The sequence below is a fragment of the Equus caballus genome, chromosome 1, assembly GCF_041296265.1.
Source record: "Equus caballus isolate H_3958 breed thoroughbred chromosome 1, TB-T2T, whole genome shotgun sequence".
Taxonomy (NCBI): Eukaryota; Metazoa; Chordata; class Mammalia; order Perissodactyla; family Equidae; genus Equus; species Equus caballus.
Window position 1 is genome coordinate 97,668,806 of NC_091684.1, and position 24,092 is coordinate 97,692,897.

A 24,092-nucleotide genomic window follows, 5' to 3' on the forward strand; every position below is an offset into this window, starting at 1 on the left:
GAGAGGGAGCGGGGTAGGGGAAGGTGGGCTGAGCAGCAGTGGGCACATAGCGGACTTTCCTGCTCGGGGTAGACACTATCCTGGATGTAAGTGCTGGTGTGTGGGGGGACAAAAAGCCATGAGGCTCACACAGCGCCTCTTGCTGAACTGTCCACTAGGCATAACATAGCGGTCAACATAGTGATCAAGAGTGCAGGCTTGATGGTACTGGTACAAAAACAGGTCCACAGATCAATGGAACAGAATTGAAAGCCCAGAAGTAAAACCACACATCTATGGACAGCTAATCTTCGACAAAGGAGCTGAGGGCATACAATGGAGAAAAGAAAGTCTTTTCAACAAATGGTCCTGGGAAAACTGGACAGCCACATGTAAAAGAATGAAAATTGACCATTCTTTTTCAACATTCACCAAAATAAACTCAAAATGGGTCAAAGACCTAAAGGTGAGACCTGAAACCATAAGGCTTCTAGAAGAAAATGTAGGCAGTACACTCTTTGATATCAGTCTTAAAAGGATCTTTTCCTACACCATGTCTTCTCAGACAAGGGAAACAATATAAAGAATAAACAAATGGGACTTCATCAGACTAAAGAGTTTCTTCAAGGCAAAGGAAAACAAGACTGAAACAAAACAACAACCCACTAAGTGGGAAAAAATATTTGCAAGTCATACATCCAACAAAGGCTTAATATCCATAATATATAAAGAACTCACACAACTCAACAACAAAAAAATCAAACAACCTGATCAAAAAATGGGCAGGAGACATGAACAGACATTTCTCCAAAGAAGATATATGGATGTCCAATAGGCACATGAAAAGATGTTCATCATCGCTGATCATCAGCGAAATGTAAATCAAAACTACACTAAGACATTACCTTACACCCATTAGAATGACAAAAATAACTAAAACAAATAGTAACAATGTTGGAGAGGTTGTGGAGAAAAAGGAACCCTCATATACTGCTGGTGGGAATGCAAACTGGTACAGCCACTATGGAAAACAGTATGGAGATTCTTCAAAAAATTCAAAATAGAACTACCATACGATCCAGCTATCCCACTACTGGGTATCTATCCAAAGAACTTGAAATCAGCAATTCCAAAAGTCCCATGCACCCCAATGTTCATTGCAGCATTATTTACAATAGCCAAGACGTGGAAGCAACCTAAGTGCCCATCAACAGATGATTGGATAAAGAAGATGTGCTATATATACACAATGGAATACTACTCAGCTGTAAAAAAGAACAAAATCGTCCCATTTGCGACAACATGGATGGACCTTGAGGGAATTATCTTAAGTGAAATAAGTCAGATAGAGAAGGACAATCTCTGTATGACTCTACTCATATGAGGAATTTAAAAATGCAGACAAAGAGAACAGATTAGTGGCTACCAGGGGAAAGGGGGAGTGTGGGATGGGCACAAAGGGTGAAGGGGTGCACCTACAACACGACTGACAGACAATAATGTACAACAGAAATTTCATAAGATTGTAACCTATCATTAACTCAATAAAAATTAAAAAAAAAAAAAAAGAGCGCAGGCTTGGCGGCTACACTTACTAGTTCCCCTCCTGGATCTACCACTTATAACCCCAGGTGATCTTGGCTCCCTCATGTGTAAAAAGGGGCTAATAATTTTACATACCTCATATGATTATTGTGAGGATAAAATGAGATATGGTAGGAAAAGCACTTAGAACAGTTTCTGATACATAGCACACATGTAGTGTTGCTAGTATGGTCATCTATGTTTTACATGTTTTATATTCTGTAAAGACACACATGTACAAGTGTCCTTATAGTCAGCTCCCACCCTGTGTCCTCTAGTGAGACAGAGTTAGGCATGAATTTCTCCATCACCAAGTCACAACTGTGCAGACACCAGCATGCCAGTGCCGAAGAAATACTGAATTCCTAAATGGAGAACCCGGGTCATTGAAATAGCTCTGGGGCTGCCTGGGTCTTCACTTTTCATGGCGATGCGAAGGCTTGGTTCTAGCACAGCAATGCCACTGGTGCGTAAAGTCTCAACCGGGAGTCATATAACTGAGTTACGGCTTCGGGTCTGCCCTAGACGAGCTGGAGGCCCTTGGCCTAATTGCGGGCAGAGTGGACGGAAAGAGCATGGACTGGCGTGGGAGGCACACAGAGCCCCTGGCTGGGGTTGGGCACCTTTCTTTGGTACTGCCACATGTCCTATGCAGTTTCCAATCTACTCTCCAAAGATTTCCATAATTATGTTTATGCCTTTATCTTCTGCACTAGACTATTAGCTCCTCAAATATGAATAATTTTAACTAACATTTATTCAGTCCCACTTATCTCTTTGATTCTAGCCTCTTTTAGATCCCACAGTATCTGGCCCATGGTAGGCATCAAATAAATATTCAACAGATGACTAGATACAGAAGAGATGACCTTGCCTTGAATCAGACACTTACTTAGCTCAGGGACTTTCAGCAAAGTTTTTGGTCTTTTCGAGTCTCAACTTACCCAGAATGCTTGGCACAAACTAGGCCCTCAGTAGATTTCATTTAACTGAAATGTTCCATTTTACCAGCTTAAGGGTACAGATTAGTTGTGATGAATGATTATTCCCAGATCTGTGTCTCTGGCTCCGCATGTATGTATTGAACTGTCTATTCATCTTTTCTGGTTAAATGTGCAGGCGGCATCTCAAGACTCACGTTCAGACAGGACCTCCTGGTGGCTGCCTCTTGCCAAACCTTCTCCCAGTCTTCTCCATTTCAGAGAATGGACCATCATCTACCCACCTTCTCACAACAAAAATGTAGGAGTCATCATGGACTCTTCCATTTCTCTCTCACTCGACATCCAATCCATCCGAACCCTCTAAGTTCTTTCTGTCCCAGCTGCCCTCAACCTTGTCCAAACTGCCCTCATTTGATGTGTGGACTTTTGCAGTTGTCTCTTAAATAGTCTCTCTGCTTTCACTCTTTTACATCCTCTCTATTTTTGGTCTTATGGATCCCAACCACTCCCAGCTCCTTCTAGGAAAATGATGGGTAGAATGGAGTGATGACCTATTCAGCTGAAAGACTTGGGGAAAGAAGAGGCAGGATGTGGCGTGTGTGTGTGTGTATTGTGTTGTGTGTGCATTTGGGGAGCTCAGGGTGCTGTGAGGCAAGGAAATTTAGGAGAAGAAAGATCCTATAACAGGGGACAAGAGAGGGAATCCGCAAAAGGGAGCAGGCAGCCCTTGGGAAAGGGGCACCCACCAGGGTAGGAGGAGGAAGGAGCTCTTGAGGTGAGCTCAGCCCGGGAGGTGTCCATCATGACGTGCTCTGAATGGGCTGGAGAGGTTGCTGTGCTGGAATTGCCCTGTCCATTCATCAGGCTCTGGATGTTTAACTGAGCAGCTAACACTACACATTTTCTGGATACGGGCTCTACTATCCCACCCTTTTGATGGACGTTAAGGGCACAATCATAGGTTTGTAATAAAAACATTGAACTTCAAAAGGGAATGGAGTCTAGGTCTTGAGCTTTTCTCTCTCACGATGCTCCATGCCTCCTAGAAATATTTACCTGCTCTCTTCCCAGCAAGCCCTGAATTCTGGATGTGGAGGGGGAGTGGCCTTGTTGAACCCAAGCCTTGCACTTTACGGGCAATTCCTGCCTCTGTCATTTGAGGCTCCAGCAGAGGACCTCCCAAGGAGAGGACTCTGGTGAATATTTATAAAGGCTAAAAGAAGGTCATAGATGCCTGGCTATTTTAATTCCCATCATTGATCCACTTTGAGATCTTACGGAAACATATGCAGTCTCTTTATTTGCAGACCCACTCCTGCGAGATGGTCAGCGCTGAATTTCTACAGCTTCGCACTGTGCTGTTGTACACATGGGTTTCAAAAATCCATCCAGTTGGAGACAATGTCGGCCCTGATCCTCTTATACTGGAAGTAAAATACAAAGAAAAGCTAAATGGGATTCTCTGGCTGCAGATCTCGGCTTAATGTGGGTAAGACTCTGGCCAAGCATGGACTTCCAGTGTTCAGAGTATATTTAATTGAGAGCTGTGGTTTATTTTGTTCCCTGAGCTAAGTTGGCATCGGTACAAATAAAAATTGTGAAACACCGTAGCTGCAGGCTTAGGAGAAAGCCAACAAGGGAGAAAGAGAAAAATTGTGTTTATAAAACCACAGGGTTGAGCTATTCTTTCTTTTTATGGTCATTCTTCCATTCTTGGTCTTTCTTGACTGGAGGGCCAGGCTGTATGGAGCCAGGAGCCCAGGAATATGCTTTCTCCTGTCCTTTGTTGGTACTGTTCCAAGCTCTAACCAATCTACAAAAATTGTCTTGAGCCATAAGAAAGGAAATCATTCATCCTTTCTCCTCTGGGTGACAGTTGTGTCTGCTCTCTCTTCCCCTCGGCCTCTTGTCAGAACCTGGGAACTAACACTGTAATACCATTTCAATTTGTGCTTCTGGAACTTGGACCAAGTCACGCTATTTAGGTAAAAGCCTTAATTAAACACCTGAGAATAATCTTAAGCATTATGTGAAAATAATTCCCAGAACCTTGTGCTTCAGGGTTGTCACTCTGTGTGTCCGAGGACTATAGCTTTTCAGCTTTTCTAGCAAATAGAATTGGTAGGATGCTTGAATCTCAGAACTGGAAGTGACTTGGGGGTCATCTCATGTGCCTTTGGAGAATAAAATACATCAATTGTAGAAATTTTTCCCCGTTTTGCAAACCGGCTTCACTTCTCAGCTTTTATACTTGAAAAAACAAAATCCACCATAAGACTGATCTTCCTGGTCTGCTCTCTTTCTTTGCCAGAAAATCTCTGTGCCGAGATAGAGGTAGTGAAGGAAATCTGCCTTCTCTCCAGGATGCATGGCAATGCCAGGGAAACCTCTGGATCCATCAGGGCCCACTGTATTGTGTTTCTTATGCTCATCGGTTTCTCTGCTGCATGCAGCCTCAAAGGCCAGGAAGGATGCCAGGAGATGAAGCTGAACCATGACAGTTCACCTCCAGAGGAGAAAGAACTCTTTGAAATTCATGTACTGTGGCCCTTCCTCCTGATGGAGCCCACGGACAGCCACTCCCAGCAGGGCTCAGGCTGTTTGGATGCTGCACGCTTCTGTTCTGTAAACAGGGGACAGGCAGGAGCTAACTGCTCAGCCCCATCTGAATGGAGCCCCTTCCTCAGATCCTAGAGTCTGCTCTGTCTGTGACCTAATTATCCCTTCATCTCTGACGTGCAGCGGCCAGCCTCAGAGGAAGCCAAGCTGAGACGTGCAGAGGGAGCCTGCAGGTCCTGGAGAGTTGATCCACCCTTCTTCTCATTCCTCTCCCCGTCCTTGCTCTTTTCTCTCTCACCAGTGCATTTGAAAAGGCAGTGCAGTGAGGAAACACTGAGCCGGACATCTTGAAAACATGCCCTTTGTAAATCATCCCCATCTGCAGCCACAATGCGGGGAAGGCATCAGAGGGCGGTGTCCGCCTGCTCTCAGAGCCTGGTCCCGGGAGGCTGCAGGCAAAGGAGAAAAGAGGCTCTCGTGCATGTTGGTGTAGGGAGGAGGACATTTCCTCTTCCCAAATGTGGGTTTGTCTGGCCGGAGAACGAATTAAATTCACATGAGACAGAATAGCAAGAGAAAATTAAACAAAGCTTTATGAGGAACCATGGCCCGGGGCCTTTATTCCCGAAGGAAGAAAGGGCACCGAAGAAGTGGGGTGCACATAGTTGTTATATACCCCCAAACGGGGTGTTTCACATGTGATTGAAATGTCCCTTTTACAATAGTCACGAGGCCGCTCTGTCAGCACAGAACTCGATGGAAACGACAGATAGGTCTGCTGTCCCAGTGAACGCTGCGGGGTGGCAGGTGTGTTGCCTCGGGCTTGGGGGGGGGTTCACAGATGAGCACCGCAATCGGTTCCCAGCCTAAAGAAAGATGCTTAATCTTTAAGGAGATGCCAACGTTGGGGGGTGGGGGGGAAGTCAGTTACAGGAGGTTACCAGAGAAGCACAATAAAATACACATTTAAGTCCTTGCCTTTGGTATTGATTACGAGTTTTTAGAGAGAAGGTCATCGCCTTTCTTCTTCCTGGTACAGAGGGGGAGGCACCTTTTACAGATAGAGATTTACCTTACAAACGTAAATGTGTCCTAACAAAGGGCAAGTTCCATTCCTCAGAGCCTCCTTCCCTGTCCCAGTTTATCAAAAGCAATCAGCCTCAAATAATCCTGATGCCAAAGAGACATATCTTGGGGTGGCCAACCTCAGGTCCCCACATTGGCAAGGGCAGACAAACGGCTGTTGGATTTGTTGATGGGTGGGGCTGATCCTAGCAGCTGTTCAGGCCCTCAGAGCGCTGTTCAGAATGTTCCGGAACCTCTAATCAAGCTGTTCTCCTGCTCCTGCTGCCGGTTTTTTTGAAGCCGCCTGCCTGCCTGCCTTCCATTTCTGCGACATTTTAACAGTTCTGAAGACCTTCCACATGCATTACTGTGTTTCATTCTCATGGTAACCGTGAGAGGTATGCATTGTTGTTAACCACTGTTTTATAGCACCAAACCAGAAAATCTCGGAGAGGATGAATGTCATGGCCAAAAGCAAACTCAGGAAGTGGCTGAAGCCTCCACTGCCTTTGATCTGTCCCCGTCTTCTTGTCACACGTACAGCTCACCGTCCTCGGTCACCTTTCTATAGCATAAAGCAGTGGTTCTCAGCGTTAAATGTGCATCAGAATCACCTGGAAGGCTTGTTACAGCATGGGTTGCAGGTAGCCACCTCCAGACTTTCTGGGGTCCGGGGCGTGCCGGAGGACTTGCTGTCTACCGAGTTCCCAGGGGGTGTTGATGCTGGTCCAGTGACCACACTTGGAGGATCCCTGTATTAGAAAATCTCCATTCCACAGTGTAAAACCATCGTTAGCTCATTCTGGAAGACTTATTTCCATGCACGTAAGGCAGGTTAGTGTCGACGCATGTTGGGTGAAGGTGTGAGGGATATAGAAGTCAGGAAGTCCCTGTGGAGCCTCCACTGCTCGTGGATGCCTCCTCTCCACTCTGCCTGCTCTTTCCTCTCATGCTGAGTAGCTTCCAGGGTCATCTGTTCCTCCAGGAAGACATTCCAACTGTCACAGTTTGAGTCCCCCCAGAGGCAGACTCTAAGACAAGGATTCTAGTTCAATAGTTTATTTGGGAAATTCTGAAACTACTGATGGAAGGCAAGATCTTTTTTTTTTTTTTAACTTTTTTTTGAGATTATGATAGTTTACAACCTTGTGAAATTTCAGTTGTACATTATTGTTTGTCGGTCGTGTTGTAGGTACACCCCTTCACCCTTTGTGCCCACCCCCCACCCCACCTTTCCCCTGGTAACCACTAATCTGTTCTCTTTGTCTACATGTTTAACTTCCACATATGAGTGGAGTCATACAGAGATTGCCTTTCTCTATCTGGCTTATTTCACTTAACATAATACCCTCAAGGTCCACCCATGATGTTGTGAATGGGATGGTTTTATCCTTTTTTATAGCTGAGTAGTATTCCACTGTATATATGTATACCACATCTTCTTTATCCAATCATCAGTTGATGGGCACTTAGGTTGCTTCCACGTCTTGGCTATTGTAAATAATGCTCTGATGAACATAGGGGTGCATGGGACTTTTGGAATTGCTGATTTCAAGTTCTTTGGATAGATACCCAGTAGTGGGATGGCTGGGTCATATTCTATTTCTATTTTTAGTTTTTTGGGAAATCTCCATACTGTCACCAGCAGTGTAGGAGTGTTCCTTTTCTCCACAAACTCTCCAACATTTGTTACTTTTTGTTTTGGCTATTTTAGGCAAGGTCTTTTCACCCTCGCCATGAAGCCCGTTTCATTATATGTTAGCAAGTGTGCCTACATTAATTTGTGAGGATGTTTGTGAATAAACCTATAAGGGCATACCTACCTGTACATAGATATTATCTTATTCTTCCAGTCTCTGAAAATAGCAAAAAAACCGATGTGTTATTTATTTTGCAGCTTAGGAAAGGAAAGGAGGACATTCCAAACCCCATGAAGAGAAAATGTAGTGTGTTTCTTGGGGTGTGAGGGAGTGGAGAGTGGAAGGATTACAGCTTGAGATGGTGAGATGGCAGGACAGGTGGAGCGGAAGCCCCAGACCAAGTCCTGCCTCACTCATTCAGGCAGCCGCCCGCCTCCCCTGGACCCCGTCGGAGTTCCTGGGTCCATGATGTGCACTGGGGAGACAAAGATGAAGAGCACAGTCTCTCCTTAGAGCAAGGAGCTCACAGACTAGTAGAGGAGGCAGATTCCAAGACAGATGTGGTGAGATAATCATTTTCAACTAACAGCGTCTCTCCCTGTTGATTCCTTTTTTCCTTTGGACCTTTCTCTCATTTAAGCAGCTAGATGAGTCTGTGCTCATCCACTTAGGGAAGGGATCTGACAATAGGAAGAAGAGAAAGAGGAGTGAGTTTCTGGCTTCTGGTTTTAAAAAGTTCCATTGTTTGTGGGGAGCAGGAAGGACTCACAGTCTAGGAAAAGAATTGGGCAAACAAAATGACTGTCTTCCTTACAGCCTCCCTTTGGTTTGGAGGACAGTGAGCAAGCTGGAGAAATGATGACACTGACATTGGTGGATTCTAGAGAGAGGGCCTTTCTAGCGGGTACAGTCGTGGGAAAGTAGAGGGGCTCTAGAGTGTTTGTACATCAGGGGCTTTAGCAACAGGAGGATTTCCTTGTGCCTAAGATGGCAGGGAAGCAGTGTAGAGAGGCTCTGATCCTGAAGAACATGTGGACAGGGCCTGGCATAAGCCAAGGTCTTCTCACATGGTCCAAAAGTCTAGGGCCAGGCAGGGTGATGGACTTTTTGGCTCACGAGGATAGATGACTTTGAATACCTGAGATTCCACCCCTCTTGCTACAAGGTCACTATGTAAGCCCCCTGGAAATTTTGCCCTCTTGAGCTGAAATTGAGTTGTACAAAAAGTAGAGAAAATTATATTCACTTGACATTTGAGTTTGAGGATTGAGATTCAAGCCTAGTACAAAGTAAATTATACTCTGGAGTGTGAGGGTCGTGCAGAAGCCTGCTCTGGTATGGTGGTAACCCAGAGGAGACAGTGACAGATCCTCAGAGAAAGTCACATTTCTGGAGGGTATGTGGCTTGAGCTAGGGGTTGATAGATAAATGCAGATTTAATGATATTCTCATTTTTTTTTAACATGGTCTTGCCAAATGCAGTTTTGCCAATTACAACATTTTCCAGGACCATAGCCTGTGCTTAGTGAGAAATTACTAGAGATTCATTCAGTATGTAATATCATTCTTCTCTTTCTAACAATTCTATGCATCTTTAAGGCCGAGATCAAGTCCTTCTTCTCAAAAACTTAGCCGGCAGGCCCAGCTCATGGTAATCTTTCCCTTCCCCACAGCTGTTTGGAAAGATGGTCAGTTCTGTACATTTTGACACTTTAGATCATGCATTATGCAGCCTTGTTCTCTGATGGATTCATCTGAGTTATTCACATCTTCCTAGATTGATTGTAAACCTGTGGAGCTTTCATTGAGTAGATGTTCTCAAAGGTTGGGACCAGTCAAGGTTCCACATTTGTTTTTTGTTTGTTTCCCTAATGCTTACTAAGAACTTGTGTGTGTTTAAGCTGCTGTAAATGCTATTCAGACATTATTTTAACCCCATGCAGTGCAGTAGGTGCCATTATCAACCCCATTTAACAGATGGATACAGTTAGGGTGAGTCAAGAACTGACTGAAGATCATCAGAGCTGGGACAATGAAAAAAGGAAAAGACATGTGTGATTCTAATCAGAAGAGAAGCAATTTGCCTGGTCTCACTTACCTAAGTATCTTTTCTTTTTTAAAAAATTTTGAATAAGTAAGGATTGGATGTTAGCATCAGAACCTCAGTGTAGATTGGTTATCTCTTCTTCCTTATGGGTTATACTGAAGTTAATGGTCTAGTAACAATTGTTGGTTGGACCCTGTCATTTTCAGTGCATCATTTTGTACAAGCCCTCAGCAGATAGTGCTATAACTGGCAAGGAGGTTCATGGATGCCCCATTGCTCTTGCAGGGAATTTTTCCATCTCACTGTGGGAGGCTGGAGAAGCATTCCCTCACGGAGAAGGTCTCTAAGCGGTCTGTATTCCTGTCTGCGTAGGCACATGTTACCCACCCAGGCCCTCCTCTGACTAACCTCTGTGCTGCTGTGTTTAATCACCTCCTATTCACCCCATTGGTGAACCACTTGGGTTTACAGGGATGGCGAAACACGCGAGACCTGACGCCAGACAGAAGAGATGGAGAGCAGTGTATTTATTCATTGCACATACTCACAGCTCGAGCTAGGAAGACATTGCACTGCACAAGGCCACAGGGAGGCTGAACTCAGGAATAGAATGAACAACCATGGGCTGTGGAAGGCAGGCTTTGTAGTGTCAAAAGGATGAGATGGCCTCAGATTCACGGTGGGAGGGGCAGTGGTGGTGGTGGTGGTGAGATGTGGTTGGTTCGTTTGAATAATTTTCTTGGCTGGCAGAGAACAGAAACTCCCTACGTGGGGATAAACAGGAACCCCACTTGGCCCATTTGATAAGGAGAGTGGTTTGGCTAGGACCTTATCTGAGGGAGCAGAGCAGAAGGGGAATTGTGGTTGGGCCGCTTGAGCCCTCCCAGTTTTACTACATATCAAGGCAGCAGTTACTATTGAACCTTACTGACAGGCCTTAAACCACATGCTATGGGATGGCCCCATGTGAAGCCTCTCACTTTACCAGCCTATTTTTATTTATCATATCAAAAAGAGGGCCTCTGATCTCCTCATGGCTAGCAGCTCTGGGTTACGGATGTTCTGAACACAGGTGGCTCTTCTGACTGTTGCCTGAGCCTTACTTTAGACTAGTTTTTCAGCTTCTTTCAAGTTGAAAGTAGAGATTACTAACACACTAGAGGGGAAATCTGAGGGATATGTTCATTATTCAACCCTAAAACCTCCCCAGGATTCATATTGTCCTCCCTAAACCAGACTCCTAGGAAACTCCAGACCTTCTTGCATCAGATTAGTCAGAGTAGTAAGGGTTCCTTCAGTTCCATGGAAAAGGAATCCGTATGATCCACTTTAAGCAAAAAAGGGGGGATTTGTTAAAAGCATATAGTTGGTCTTAGAGAGCACGGGGCAGGGAGGCAGATGGCCCGCAGGAATGAATGGGAACCAGAAGCTGGATGCCCACAGCCTTTCCAGACTCGCCCACCTTCCTCCCTCCTCAAGGCCACCTCATTTCTCTTTCTTTGCAGAGGAGTCTTATATGCCTCCAGGCCACATGGTAGAAACCATGGTTAGCCCACAGAACAGCACCTGAATTTTCATCTCCTGTTTTCAGTAGATTGGGTCCAACTGAAATCTCTTAATCCCACGTGGAAATTTCATAGAGAAGGAAATCTGACTTGTTTATCTTGGGTCACCCATGGGCCAACAACACTCTGGAACCGTGGAGTCTCGGATCACCTTAGACAAAATGAAGCCAGGATCCTCAGCTATGTCCACGTGAATTGGGTGGTGGTAGAGAAGTTCTTGTAGGAAGGGCTGGTTGACAACCCCGCTATACTTTTCTTGCTTCCTGTAGAATCACTTTTACAGAAGAGAGCTTTATTGTCATGACAGCAGTGGTTTCCAATGCCACATATTGCCTGACTCTTCTGGATGGTGGTAAGATTTCCATCCAGGATATCATTCACTGAGTTGTTCCACAATCTGCATAGAGTCAGATACATGTGGGTTTGAATTTTTTCTTGCAACTGGCTTGAATTAGGCAAATTACTTAACCTCTATCAACTTTGTCTTCTCATTAATATAACGGAGATAACACATAGTATTGTTGTAAGCATTAAATAACATACTGTTTGCAAAGTGCCTGCACTTAGAACAGAGGCACTCAATCAACAGTAACTATTATTACCATTATTAATTTAATACTAATCATCGTTTCATGCAGTGTGCTCTCAGACCAACACTGACAAAAGCTGTTCAAACAAATGGATGCTTTCCTTTTAACTGATGGTGACAACAAGATTGCGAGCCGCTAGGTGTTCTTGACAGGCATGCCCCTCACCTCTGAAAAACGTAAAATGCATAATGATGTTTTCATGCTAACAAGGCTAAGAAGTAGTGATCTTTAATTTTTCCATCTTTTGTGGTGACATCTACTACCTCCCACCCAGCGTTCTTTGGTGGGAAGATCCCATGATGATGATTCAGTCTGTGAGTTAGATGTGAAGCTGTGGGCAGATGGAGCCTGTCACTGCTGTCCAATGACTACGACTGGCAGAGAAGGACCAATTTGAGTTGGTGTGTTTTTGTTTTCCAAATATAATTTAAGAAGGGTATATGGCAAGAGCAAAGAAAAACAATTATGTTGAAATTTGAGATTCAACATCACATTGAAAGAGAACAAGAGGAGAAAAGGGGATTATTCTCTAATTTACTAAGATATGAATCTCAGTACCCAATTTCTTTGACTATAAAAACAGTTCCCATACTGTTCTCCATAGTGGCTGCACCAGTTTGCATTCCCGCCAGCGGTGGATGAGGGTTCCCTTTTCTCCACATCCTCTCCAACATTTGTTGTTTTTGGTCTTGGTAATTACAGCCATTCTGACTGGTATAAGGTGATATCTCTTTGTAGTTTTGATTTGCGTTTCCCTAATGATTAGTGATGTTGAGCATCTTTTCATGTGCCTGTTGGCCATCTGTATATCTTCCTTTGAAAAATGTCTGTTTACAGCCTCTGCCCATTTTTTGATTGGGTTGTATGGAGATTCCTCAAAAAACTAAAAATAGAAATACTGTATGACCCAGCTATCCCACTACTGGGTATCTACCCAAACAACTTGAAATCAACAATCCAAAGTAACAAATGCACTCCTACGTTCATTGCAGCACTATTCACAATAGCCAAGACATGGGAACAATCCAACTGCCCATGGACTGATGATTGGATAAAGAAGATGTGGTATATAAACACAATGGAATACTACTCAGCCAGGAAAAAAAGACAAAGTTGGCCCATTTGCAACAACATAGATGGACCTGGAGGGTATTATGCTAAGCGAAATAAACCAGACTGAGAAAGACAAACACCATATGATTTCACTTATATGCAGAATATAAACAAACACATGGACAAAGAAAATAGTTCAATGGTTACCAGGGGAAGGGGGATGGGGGGTGGGCACAGGGGGTGAAGGGGAGCACCTATGTGGTGACAGACAAGAAGTAACGTACAACTGAAATTTTGCAATGATGTAAACTATTATGAATTTCAATTAAAAAAAAAAGAACTGAGAGAAAGAGAGAACAAAAGTTCCCCTTTAAGAAGAATCCCCGTGGAATCCATATTTTTCCTTATTTCAGAGCCTACAGAAAGTTTGCTTTTCTTGAACCCATCCCATCCACGCCCTTAACCTGCCTGCTGGGAAGCTGTCCAGTTTTACTTCATGGTAGCTTTCCTTAGCTAGAATTTTTTAATATCATATTTTTCCTAATCTCTTTCTAAAGTGCTTGTCTATTGTCTTCCATCTTGAGTAAAGTTTTTATTGTACTTATTTTAAGGTAAGCTGTTTCAAATTCTCACCCTCTTTTTTTTTTCTTTTTTGGAAAGAGGCAGATTCTAAATGAATAAATATAACGATGGAGTCAAAAGTCAAAAGCTAGATAAAGCAGGTGTTCCAGAAGAATCAGTTCTCCCTCTCTGTGTACGTATACATGCATACACAGGTTATTATATATAATCCCCAAATTGGTAAATGTAGCATTAAATTTAAAGGTGTAATCAAGCTTTACTTTCACCGTTCTTCACTTTGCAGTGAAACACAATGAAGGGACAGGCTAGTTAATTACCTTTTGCAAACATCAGGCACACCTTGAGAAGCTGGAAGGGAGGTTGGGAACTCGGTGTGGTACTGTGGCACTAAGTTCCAGAATGAAACCAACACACCTGGAACCAGAAGGAGGCACGCTAACCCAGCTCTCTTGCTCACTCCTTGCAGACTCATCTCTGTGCTCCCTTTGTTCTAGCCACACCAGGCCCTTTGCTGTTTCCCAAACACTTGGTGGGACATCCACTTTCACAGCTTCTTGTCCTCACTTTTGCTATTTCCTTGCATGAAATCTCTTTTCTGCCTTCTGTACCTGGGAAAAACCCTTCTCAAAGCAACGATATGGAGAACATTTTATTTTCTTGGAAGCAGAAGGATATCTCTCTTTCTCAGTGCTGGTTTTTTGTTGGGTAACCATTTTGATTGGCAGCCTGGGGTAGGGGGGAAACTCTCCAAGGGCCTACTTGCATTACAAGATACAACCCCTGAGGTGCTTTCTCAGGAGGCTCTTTGCAAACCTTAGGACTCCCTCCTTTTTGCTGAGATGGACATGCAGGTTGAGTCTAGGAACTGATGACTTGGCATGTTGATGAGGCTGGAGAGGTGCCTGGGAAAAGAGGGGAGAAGAGAGGCAGCTGGGAACTGGAGAGAGTCTTGAGCAAAGAAAGGAACTATCTCATAGGGATTTTAAAAATTGTCTTTGCTCTTTAGTCCATGATTTAACGTTTTCTCAACCTCTCTAAGAAATCTTTAGTAAAAGTCCATGCTAATTGCTAATACATGTGGAGGTGGACCTGCTTCCGGGCCTGGGACAAAGCCTGTGTTACAGGCTCAAGACTGAGAGCTGAGGTTCCCCATGGGAGGCTCACCACCTCCCGATGACATCAGTGGTTAAGGCCCATCTTCCCATGTGGTCTCCTCCAGGCAGCTCCCCATGATAGCCTTGGATAGAGCTGATGATCCTCCTCTGAGTGCTGAGAGCACTTTATTCATCAGAAGGCAGAGCTCTAAGTCTGTGGTCTGCAATTGTTAACTCATTAACTCATGTCTGGCTTACGCACTGAGTCACCTGAAGGTGGGGTGCTGGGCCTTCTTGCTCCTGTATCCCCAGTATTGACTAGTGCTAGCCTAGAAGAGGGGCCGAGTAAATGGCAGAAATGAGTTGTCAGGTCCAGCTCTGCATATGGCATCCTCAGGTATGTTTGCTGTTGGTATTAACAAAATCCTAAGGTAGAGCATTAAAGGGAACAGTTCAAGGCAGCTCTCAGGTCTTCCTGGCTGAGCCATCTGATGCAAGAATGCTCTCTGCTAAGGCTTTCCATAGTTTGACGTTTTGCTTACGGGTCTAATAAGAATGTCTACCTCTCTCTCTGTAGCAGCTGGGAAGCTGCATTTTCTTGGCTGCCGACTTTCTTACCCCATTTGGGAACTTGGCATCCAATTAGGCCTGAGGATGTGCAGACCAAGGAGTGGGGTTTTATCCGGGTCATCCTCACTCTTGAAATAGTCATGAAAAAGGACTCGTAAGCAAAATAACCATGAAGGCAGTTTCAGGACACAATAGAATCAAGTAAGGAGAGAAGTGCATCTTTGGCTGTAGGGAGAAGACAAAGAAGAAGGGAAAAACTGAGTGTTCAGTAGAATGGTACTTTCCACTGAATTAAAGGATGGGAAGTTTAAGTGCGTGTGTGTGTGTGTGTGTGTGTGTGTGATCACTGACTTAGCCTTTGTGGTATCCTCCTTTATAAAATGAATATAACGTTTCTTCTGGGGTGAGATTTCTGAGGGTGCTACCACAGTTGGTTCATGCATGAACAAGGTAGCTTCCCCCATGGCTCATTGAGGGTTTCCTGATTCTGCAGTTTCTCTCCCACTGTTCAGGGTATGAAATCACCATGGGAGGGCAAAAGTGTAATGAAGGAGTTAAAATCCTGGGCTTTGGAGCCAGACAGTGAGATTAGTCACATGCTTCCTAGATAAACAGTTACTTTCAAGTTAGAAGTTCTTAGTTGAGTTTTGTCACATTAGATATTGACATCAAGGGGGTACTTTATGGAGTTTGACATCAGTATGAACAATAGATCTGTCTTCCAGGTTCACATCTCAATTCTGTGACCTTGTGTAAGTTACTTTGCCTCTGTGAGTCCCCATTTCCCCACATGTGAAATGGGGAAAATGGTGCCCTTCACAGGGTATTGGGGGATGAACTGAGCGAAGGTGTGTGGCATGGAAAGCCCTCAGTAGAGAGCGTTGAAGATGGTGTGGTGAGGTGGGTGCTGGGGATCGTGTCAGAGACAGCTGTTGCTACTTGTTCTCTTTACTTTGTCATCTTTCCTCAGGAACAGAGTCACGGTGTATGTCAGGGTGACAGTATGCCCAGTGTAGACTACAGTTGCCAGGCTCCCTTGCAGCTAGGTGTACACATGTGAGTATTTATGGCTACAATGTGAGCTAAAGTTTGTGGGTGGAAAAGTTAAAAAGTCTCCTTAATGGTGGGACAGCCAATTTGTCCTTCCCTGCTTCTTCCTTCCTGGTGCCTAGAACTCAGAGGTGAGGGCAAGTGCTCTCACAGCTGTTTATACCTGAATGTGACTTTGAGAATGGAAGATGATCTGAGGCTGACACAGCAGAAAGATAGAGAAGGCCTGGGTTCCTGATTCAGATAGGAGCTCTTTATCAGAACTTCTTTTAGGTGAGAGAATTGTCTAAGTCATAGTTTTTTTCATTTTTGAGTTTTGTCTGCAAATTTAAATTCTAATTGACAGTGATAGGATCATTTCTTTTTGGTTTTCGAGACACTTGTATTAATTTAGGGATTTTCCAAGGATTTCCTCTTGGTCAGTTGGTTTCCAGCTGAGCCAGTCGGCTGGAGAAGGGGCTGAGAGAATAGGTATATGCTGAGATGAGGAAAGAAAGTGGATCCAAAAGGGGAGTCCAGGCAAAAATATCACCAGCTCTGAACTCACCAGCTGTGTCACCTTGAACAAATCAGATAGCAGCCCTGACTTCAGGCTTTTACCTAAGGGCTGCATCAGGAATTAAGTGAGAATATTATTATATGATATGGCTCCTAGTAGTTATCCAAGCAATGTTGCTACCGCTTTACTGAAATACGCATAGAAGGGAGCAGTCTCTCGATCATCAAAAAGAAGTGGAAATATTTTTTCTTGCTTAGGTTTGCCTGGCTTGCCATGTAAAAGGCTCACTTTTTCTTTACTAGAATTGCTTACCTGCTTCACACTCTGATCTTTTCTGTTTCTGTTTGTGGCTGCTGACAGGCCTGGGCCCTGCCTGAGTTCTCCAGGTTCTGGAGGAGGCACGAAGAGAGAGGGTGGACCCTACCCTTCAACCTTCATTCCAGCGCACCCTAGCATGTCTCAGCCCATAGCAGAGTGGATGGCTTTTCTTTTCCCCTGGGACATTATGCTAAACACAATTACATGCAGCATTTGACAACAGAGCTGGTAATTTATGTGCTGCCAGAATGGAGAAGGAGGAGGGTAGTTGAGCTGAATACCAATGTGTTCTGAGAAGACACCACATTTTCTATCCCTTTTGGGAATCAGGGGCTGGTTATGGAAGGGAGGATGTCGATTGGTCACTTGGTGTGTTGGTTTAAAACTTATCTGGTTTTAGGGGGATATGTGGGCGAGATACTTGTCCCCCTCAGGATGGTTTGGTGTTGGGGTGGTGGTGTATTTGGGCGTCGGGGGGGCAGACGTCAGTATCAGATTGTCAACTTGAAATGTTTGATGAAATCATGAAATCATGTGAGATCTTGAGAATATTAATGCACCTCTCTGAATCTCGGTTTTGTCATCTGGAGGTGAAGGATAAGAACATGACCTCATTGGGTTGTTCTGAGGGTTAAATGAGATAAATTATATAGAGCATCTGGGACAGTGGCTGGCCTGAAACAAAGTAGGTGGTCCAAAATTTGTTCCCTTTCTTGCTTATAATCAAAGGACCACATTTCGTTCCCATCAGCCTTTGAGAACATTTCTCTTTGCAAAGTTTTATCAGCGACAGAGAGGCGTCTTTCATTAGGGGGAGGGGGGGCTGCTGCATTGTTTAGCTTCACCACGAGCAAACTTTCTTTTGGGGAACAGGTGTGAGTGTGTCTGTGTCAATTCAGACATCTTACAGTTTCTGTGTTTCATCAACAGTAATTCAAAATTACTGTTTCCAAACTATGATCCCTTTAATGGTAGCCTCCTCTTTTCCTTCCTGAGAAAGATGCCCGAAATACCCCAGCTCTTCCCTTAGAAGGGCGAGAAATAGGGGCCTCAGGTCTTTTCTTTTTTCAGAAGAAAGAAATGCTATCATGAGGCCTCAGGTCTCAGATCCGGGCAGTTGTTCCTGTTGGTCCCATCAAGGGCCTTTTTCTATGGGTGGCACATAAACACCAGCCCAGAAAAAAATTCCTTTCTTTATAGAAAGTCCCCAAGAAGAGACCTTCTCATGCTCTTCACTCTTTCCTCCCTGGCTTCCTGGTGCCTTCGCCGCTTCGTGCTCTGGGGTCTAGTTTCCACTTCATTCTCCTTTCTTGTTAGTCTCTGTTGGCCCCTCGCTTGGCTCTCTGGCTGATCTCTTCCTGCAGCCTGAGGTCTGGGAGTTTTCAACTCTGCTCCGGTGAACCCAGACCTGTCCTCCAGCCTCCAAGAGAGGTAAGGAATTTGGGTTGACCCACCCCCACTGAGGACGCAGAAGACCCTATTCCACCGAGAGACCGAGGATGTCTCCTCAAAGGTCCTGGCCCTGGGAGCATCTGATGAGAGGAAGAGGGTGAGAAGCTGCAGTGATTGTCTGGCTTGCTCTCTAGGGTCAGAAACGGGCCACTTAGCATGCCTTCCTTTAACCCGGGGAAGGCAGTGCTCATTTGTGTTTCTTTACATGGCTGCTTCACCATAGTTAACACATAGCAGGTGCTTAATTTCTGTTTGTGGCCAAAAGCAGAATTGAATATCTCTGAGCTCCAGTCCAGTGGCTCTATGTCTGCTTTGTCACTGGCCCTGGAGCCTGCCCAAGCTCCTGCTCCAGGGCTCCTGGGCGAAAACCAAGGCACTTGGACCCAGTGGCATTGTCGGCTGCCCACAATCACGGAAACTGGTTCTGGCTCATCGGGTGTGGCCTTACACTCCTGTTGGTGTTGGTTGTGTTCTCTACAGTCCCTGAAGCCACGTGTTTGCTTTCTGGCCCCTCCGAATGTGCCGGACATCCTGATGCAAACCCCTCAAGAAAATGCTTCACTGTTCCACCTCACCCTCTATTTTCTCCAGAGGGCGTGCCTCTCCCCTCCCCTTCTTCCCGGCTGCTCCTCCTCTCATTTCTCTCACTTTGCAGGCTCCATGTTCCAAAGTGCCCTGTCAGGCTTCCTCCATGTGGCAACAGAACCTAAGAAGCCTGGGTCTTTGATGCCTCCGCTTCCCTCCTCCTCATCCTCACTTTATAGCATGTTTAATTTATTTTCTGGAGTTCGTGGTGAGGGCTGAGCAAGTCCGTCTATCCTGAATGTAGTTAAAACTTTGGAAAGTTACAGAAGCTTCCTAAAGACAGAGTTTGAGGTTACAAAATTGCAACATACATCTTTTATGCTTTTATTGTATTTATTCCAGTTGGTGGTGACCTAATCAATCAACCAACTCACCAATCCACCAATTGGATAGTGGAGATTTATTGAGCTTCCCAGGTGAGCTCAGCCACGTGTTAAGGGCCCAAGGAACACAGGACAAGGAAAAGGCATGGCTTCTGCTTTGAGGCACTTACCATCCAGTAGAGGAGAAAAGATGCACACTCAAGTCTGTACAGAAAACCCCTCCAGGTGGTTGTAATTGATTGCTGCATTGTGAGTGTGTGTGTGTGTGTGTGAGGGGGTCGGGGTGGGTGGCAGGAACACCTGCTAGGGAAAGGTAGTGTGGTGGGGATTGGAGGAACCAGCTTTGAGTCCCAGAGCTCTTACTGGTTGTGGGGCTTTGAACTCTGAATCACTAGCAGAGCACGTTTGTTGAGGATGTTTTGTGCACATTGCCCGACTGCAAGGCACTGTGGGAGAGCAGGAGGAAGGGGAGGCACGATCCCAGCCTTGAGTTGCAGTCTCAACAGAGGCCACGAGACAAGACGGCAGATGACAACACCCTCCTCATGTGCTGGCCCCAGAATGGATGAAGGGGATCTGTGACTGTGAACATCCGCCCTGCATGTTGATGCGGGGGGGCGGGGGGGTGGGTAATTTATGATTCTTTAGCGTGCAATTTGAATTATAAAGCTACCCCATCTATGGAGCTCCTGCTGTATTTCAGAAAGCGAACGTTTAAAATGACAGCGCATGAGCGTGTACTCCAAGTCAGCTTCTTAAAATCCATCACCTGGGTGATCTTCTCCATGATCAGGTGTGATTATGCCTTTTTTTTTTTAACGTAGAGGAGAAAATGGAAGTTGAAAGAAGGAAAGTAAATCGCTTAAGGTTGAAAGCGAATAAGTTGGTGAAGCTCAGATTCCAATGCCACCTGGCCAACCCCATCTCTAAGTTTGCAGGGTTTATCTCAGTCTTTGCACCGTTTCCCCATTTGCAGATTAGGCAACTGGGACCGAGCGAGGTGAAGTAATTTAAGAAGATCCTACCCAGATCCAAACCTGGATCTGTTTCCTTCTAAATGCCGAGGCTGTTCCTGACACGAGCTTGAGGAGGAGTGGGGAGAATTTTGGATGTGAAGGAAATGGTTGCTGTGGATAAAGAAACCAGCAGAGCAGTTTAAGCTGAGGGAAGCTCCCGTTATACAAAGAGCCCTAAAATTATCTAAACCAGTGTTTCTAAATGTAATGTGCACACCGGTCACCAAAATGCAGGTTTTGATCCAGTAAGATCAGGGTGGGCCCGAGATTCTGCATTTCTAGCAAGCTCCAGGGGATGCTATGCTACTGGGCCACGAACCACACTTTGAACAGCAAGAGTCTAAACCAGGTTTCTCAATCTGGGCACTATTGACATCTTGGCCAGGGAATTCTTTTCTGTGTGGACTGTCCATGCACTGCAGGAGGGTTAGCAGCATCCCTGGCCTCTTCCCACCAGATGTCAGTAGCACCATCGCCCCAGTGTGACAACTGAAAATGTCTCCTGGCATTGCCAAACGCACCTGGGGGGCAAAATTGCCCCCAGGCCAGAACCACAGGTCTAATCCAGGGGCTCCCAAACTTGAGTGCACATTGGCATCACCTGGGGAGCTTCAGCAGTCCTGGAGCCTGTGTCCACTGGGCAGATTGTGGTTTACTTGACGTGGCACATGCCCCTGGCTTTGAAAGGTTTAAAAGCTTCCCCAGAGGATTCTAACGTGCAGACAAGTTTGGTGACCTCCAGTCTAAGCTCAGACTCTGGTCCAATCAGCTTCTCCCTCTCCTTCAGCTTTCAGGAACTGCCAGGCCCAATACTCCCAGCTGCCCGGGGCGGACTAGACACCTGGTCCTGGGAACCGAAGGGAAGTTTCCATCCTTCACTCATCACACAGAGAGGCCAGCTCTGAGTTGGCTCGATTCCTCCAGTAGGGAAGAGCAGAAAGAAATTACGCAGGGCTGGAATATCTTTAGTCCCATCCATCATGCTGTCTGGGCTGCTTTGCATACAGAAGCACTGTCTGTTTTAATCTCCAACAATCCCATTTTGAGCTGGCGATCTCCCGTAGGTGCTGTAAAGGCCTCTGCCATGTTTTGGTTCCCTTACTTACCTCCCCCAAACCTTTGATAGAATCATCCTTTATTGCCCTTGCCCCCAGAGGCTGGGGTATTAGTCTAACGCTTGTCTCAAGTTAGGACTGAGCAGGTACTCGGAGGCAGAGAATCTTTGCTTGATAAGATCTTACCCAGGGGACCCTGGAAGGAATGCCTATGTTGAGTTTTTGCCTCAGCTGATTGTGTGTATGTATGTGTTTATGTGTGAGTATGTATCCATGTACATGTGTGTATATGCATGCATATATGTGTATATGTATATGTGTATAAGTGTGTGTATGTGTGTTCATGTATATGTGTGTATGTGTGTGTTGTAGAACTCATCAAGCTAAGGTTACTCCTACTCAAGCCAACAATATTTTGCTGTCTGCTGTGACATGTTGTAAATGCGGATGAGACAAACCCACACTGGGGGCCTTGGATAGGAATTGCTCATGAAGGTCTCCCCCTTGTCAGATGAGCGGCTTCTCAGGAAATTACCAGAGGGAAGATAAACCCTCAGGGCTGTTATTCCTGCCTTCTGTTGCCTGTCACTGACTTTAGCTTTCTTTTTCCCAGCTGTACAACCATGGCTGAGAGAACACAAGCTCATCAGTAACTGCATGGGGCGCTCTCCTGGGGAGTGGCCTGGTGCTGACGACTCTGGGGACAGGCAGCCTGGGCTAGGTTCCCAGGTCCACTTTGCTATCAAGGTTACTAGCCAGTTTTACCTAAATGCCCTGAGCCTCAATTTCCTTATTCCTAAACGGGAAGATTAATAATGTCTTCAGCCTTGTTATGAAGATGACATGAGAATATAATAAAATCTAATGTTTATTGAGCACTACTGCATATCAGAAACACATGTTAGCTCAATTCATTGCCCCAAGAAATCCCACGAAGTTGCTCTTATCATCATCACTCCCATTTTACAGCTGGAGGAATTAAGGCTCAGGGAGGCTGAGTAATTTACCTGAGCTCACACAGGGAGGGACGATGCCAGGCAGTCTGACCCTAGAGCACATGATTATAAGAACGTATCCTCCATTCCTTCCTACTACAGTGCTGGGCCTTGTTGGTACTTCACAAAGCCTCCTGTTCCTTTCCTCCTCTGTGCACCGCATTGATGGTGCTGATTACCGAATTTATTAGTGGGTTGGACAAAGGTGAAGGAGGCAGGTTTAGTAGAAGGAGAATTAGGGTATCTTTTGGGTGTTAGAATCAAACACCTAGAGAAGCAGGGCAGGCTGGAGTGAGGGGCTGAATCGAACAGGATGGACCAGGGATATATGTCCTGCTCTGAGATACTGAAATCCACTGCCGAGAGGCAGGCAGGAGCATCCCACATTTACAAAAAAGGGATTTCGGTTGAGAGCTAAATGGAAACTGTGTACCTAGATCACGGTAATCGGATTATAGAAGGACCCAGCAATACCTGAGGTGGCCGTGACTTGGCCATCTGTCTACGGTCCTCAGTTCTGGAAGGCTGTGAGCACCCCATCCCAGTTCATAACCGGCAGTTCATAACCCAGTTCCTCCATCAAGTGCCCGCACATTCACCAACACATTTTTCTTTTTTTAAATCCAAAGTAGTAAACTCAAAGACATCGTCTGATTTGGGTTTTGCAGTTAAATTCCTCTGGCTGATTGACTGGCAGATGAGGTAATGCACATTAAAGTGGCCAGCCCAGCAGCACCAACCGCCATTGCATTTGAGCCTGCTGTGGACTAAGCAGTCCCAGAATGGGTTACACACGTTATTGCAGCGCTCACAGCAACCTAATGGGGTGGGTCCTTGTATACTTCTCTTTTATAAATGAGGAAACAGTCTCAGAGGGATTATATCATTTACCCAAGGTCAGATGCTGACTAAAAGGAACTGGAATCTAAAAGGAGTCACAGCCAGAAGGGGTGTTGCAGGAAGATGTGGCTGGGGGCCTTGAAGGTTCCACAGATTGGCTAATAGGCCCTTGGAGAGCAGGATGCTGGCTCTGCTGGGAGCAGGGTGCCCAGAGTGGCCAGGGCCCTGGAGATTGCTTGACAAAGTGTTTCTGAACAGGTCTACGTGCATCTGGGCACATCCCATTGCTGCCTGAGATAGATTTTCTATCCCGAAGTGTGACAGCTTCCCCTAAGTGTTACTGTCGCTGGTTTGGTGATAAAAAGGGTGATTTCCATAGTTTTCCCAGCGTGCAGAAGATGAGATAGTGTCACACGTACTAAAGCTCAGCAAGGCCATCAGATCCCAGGGTTCGGCCTCATCGTTCTTTCAGTTCACTTCACGGAGTTCTCATCTGCTCCCGTTTTGCATGAATCAGAACAGAATGTGGAGGAAAATTCAGCTACTGTCATTTAGCGGGTTCCCTGAATCTACCCACAGAGCTAAGGGACCCCAAGAATCACAGCATTCTGAGTCCTCCCCCCGGTTCAGTCACAAACCCTAGCAACATTTTCTGATCAAACTGTAAAGCTAGGCTGCTCTGTTCTC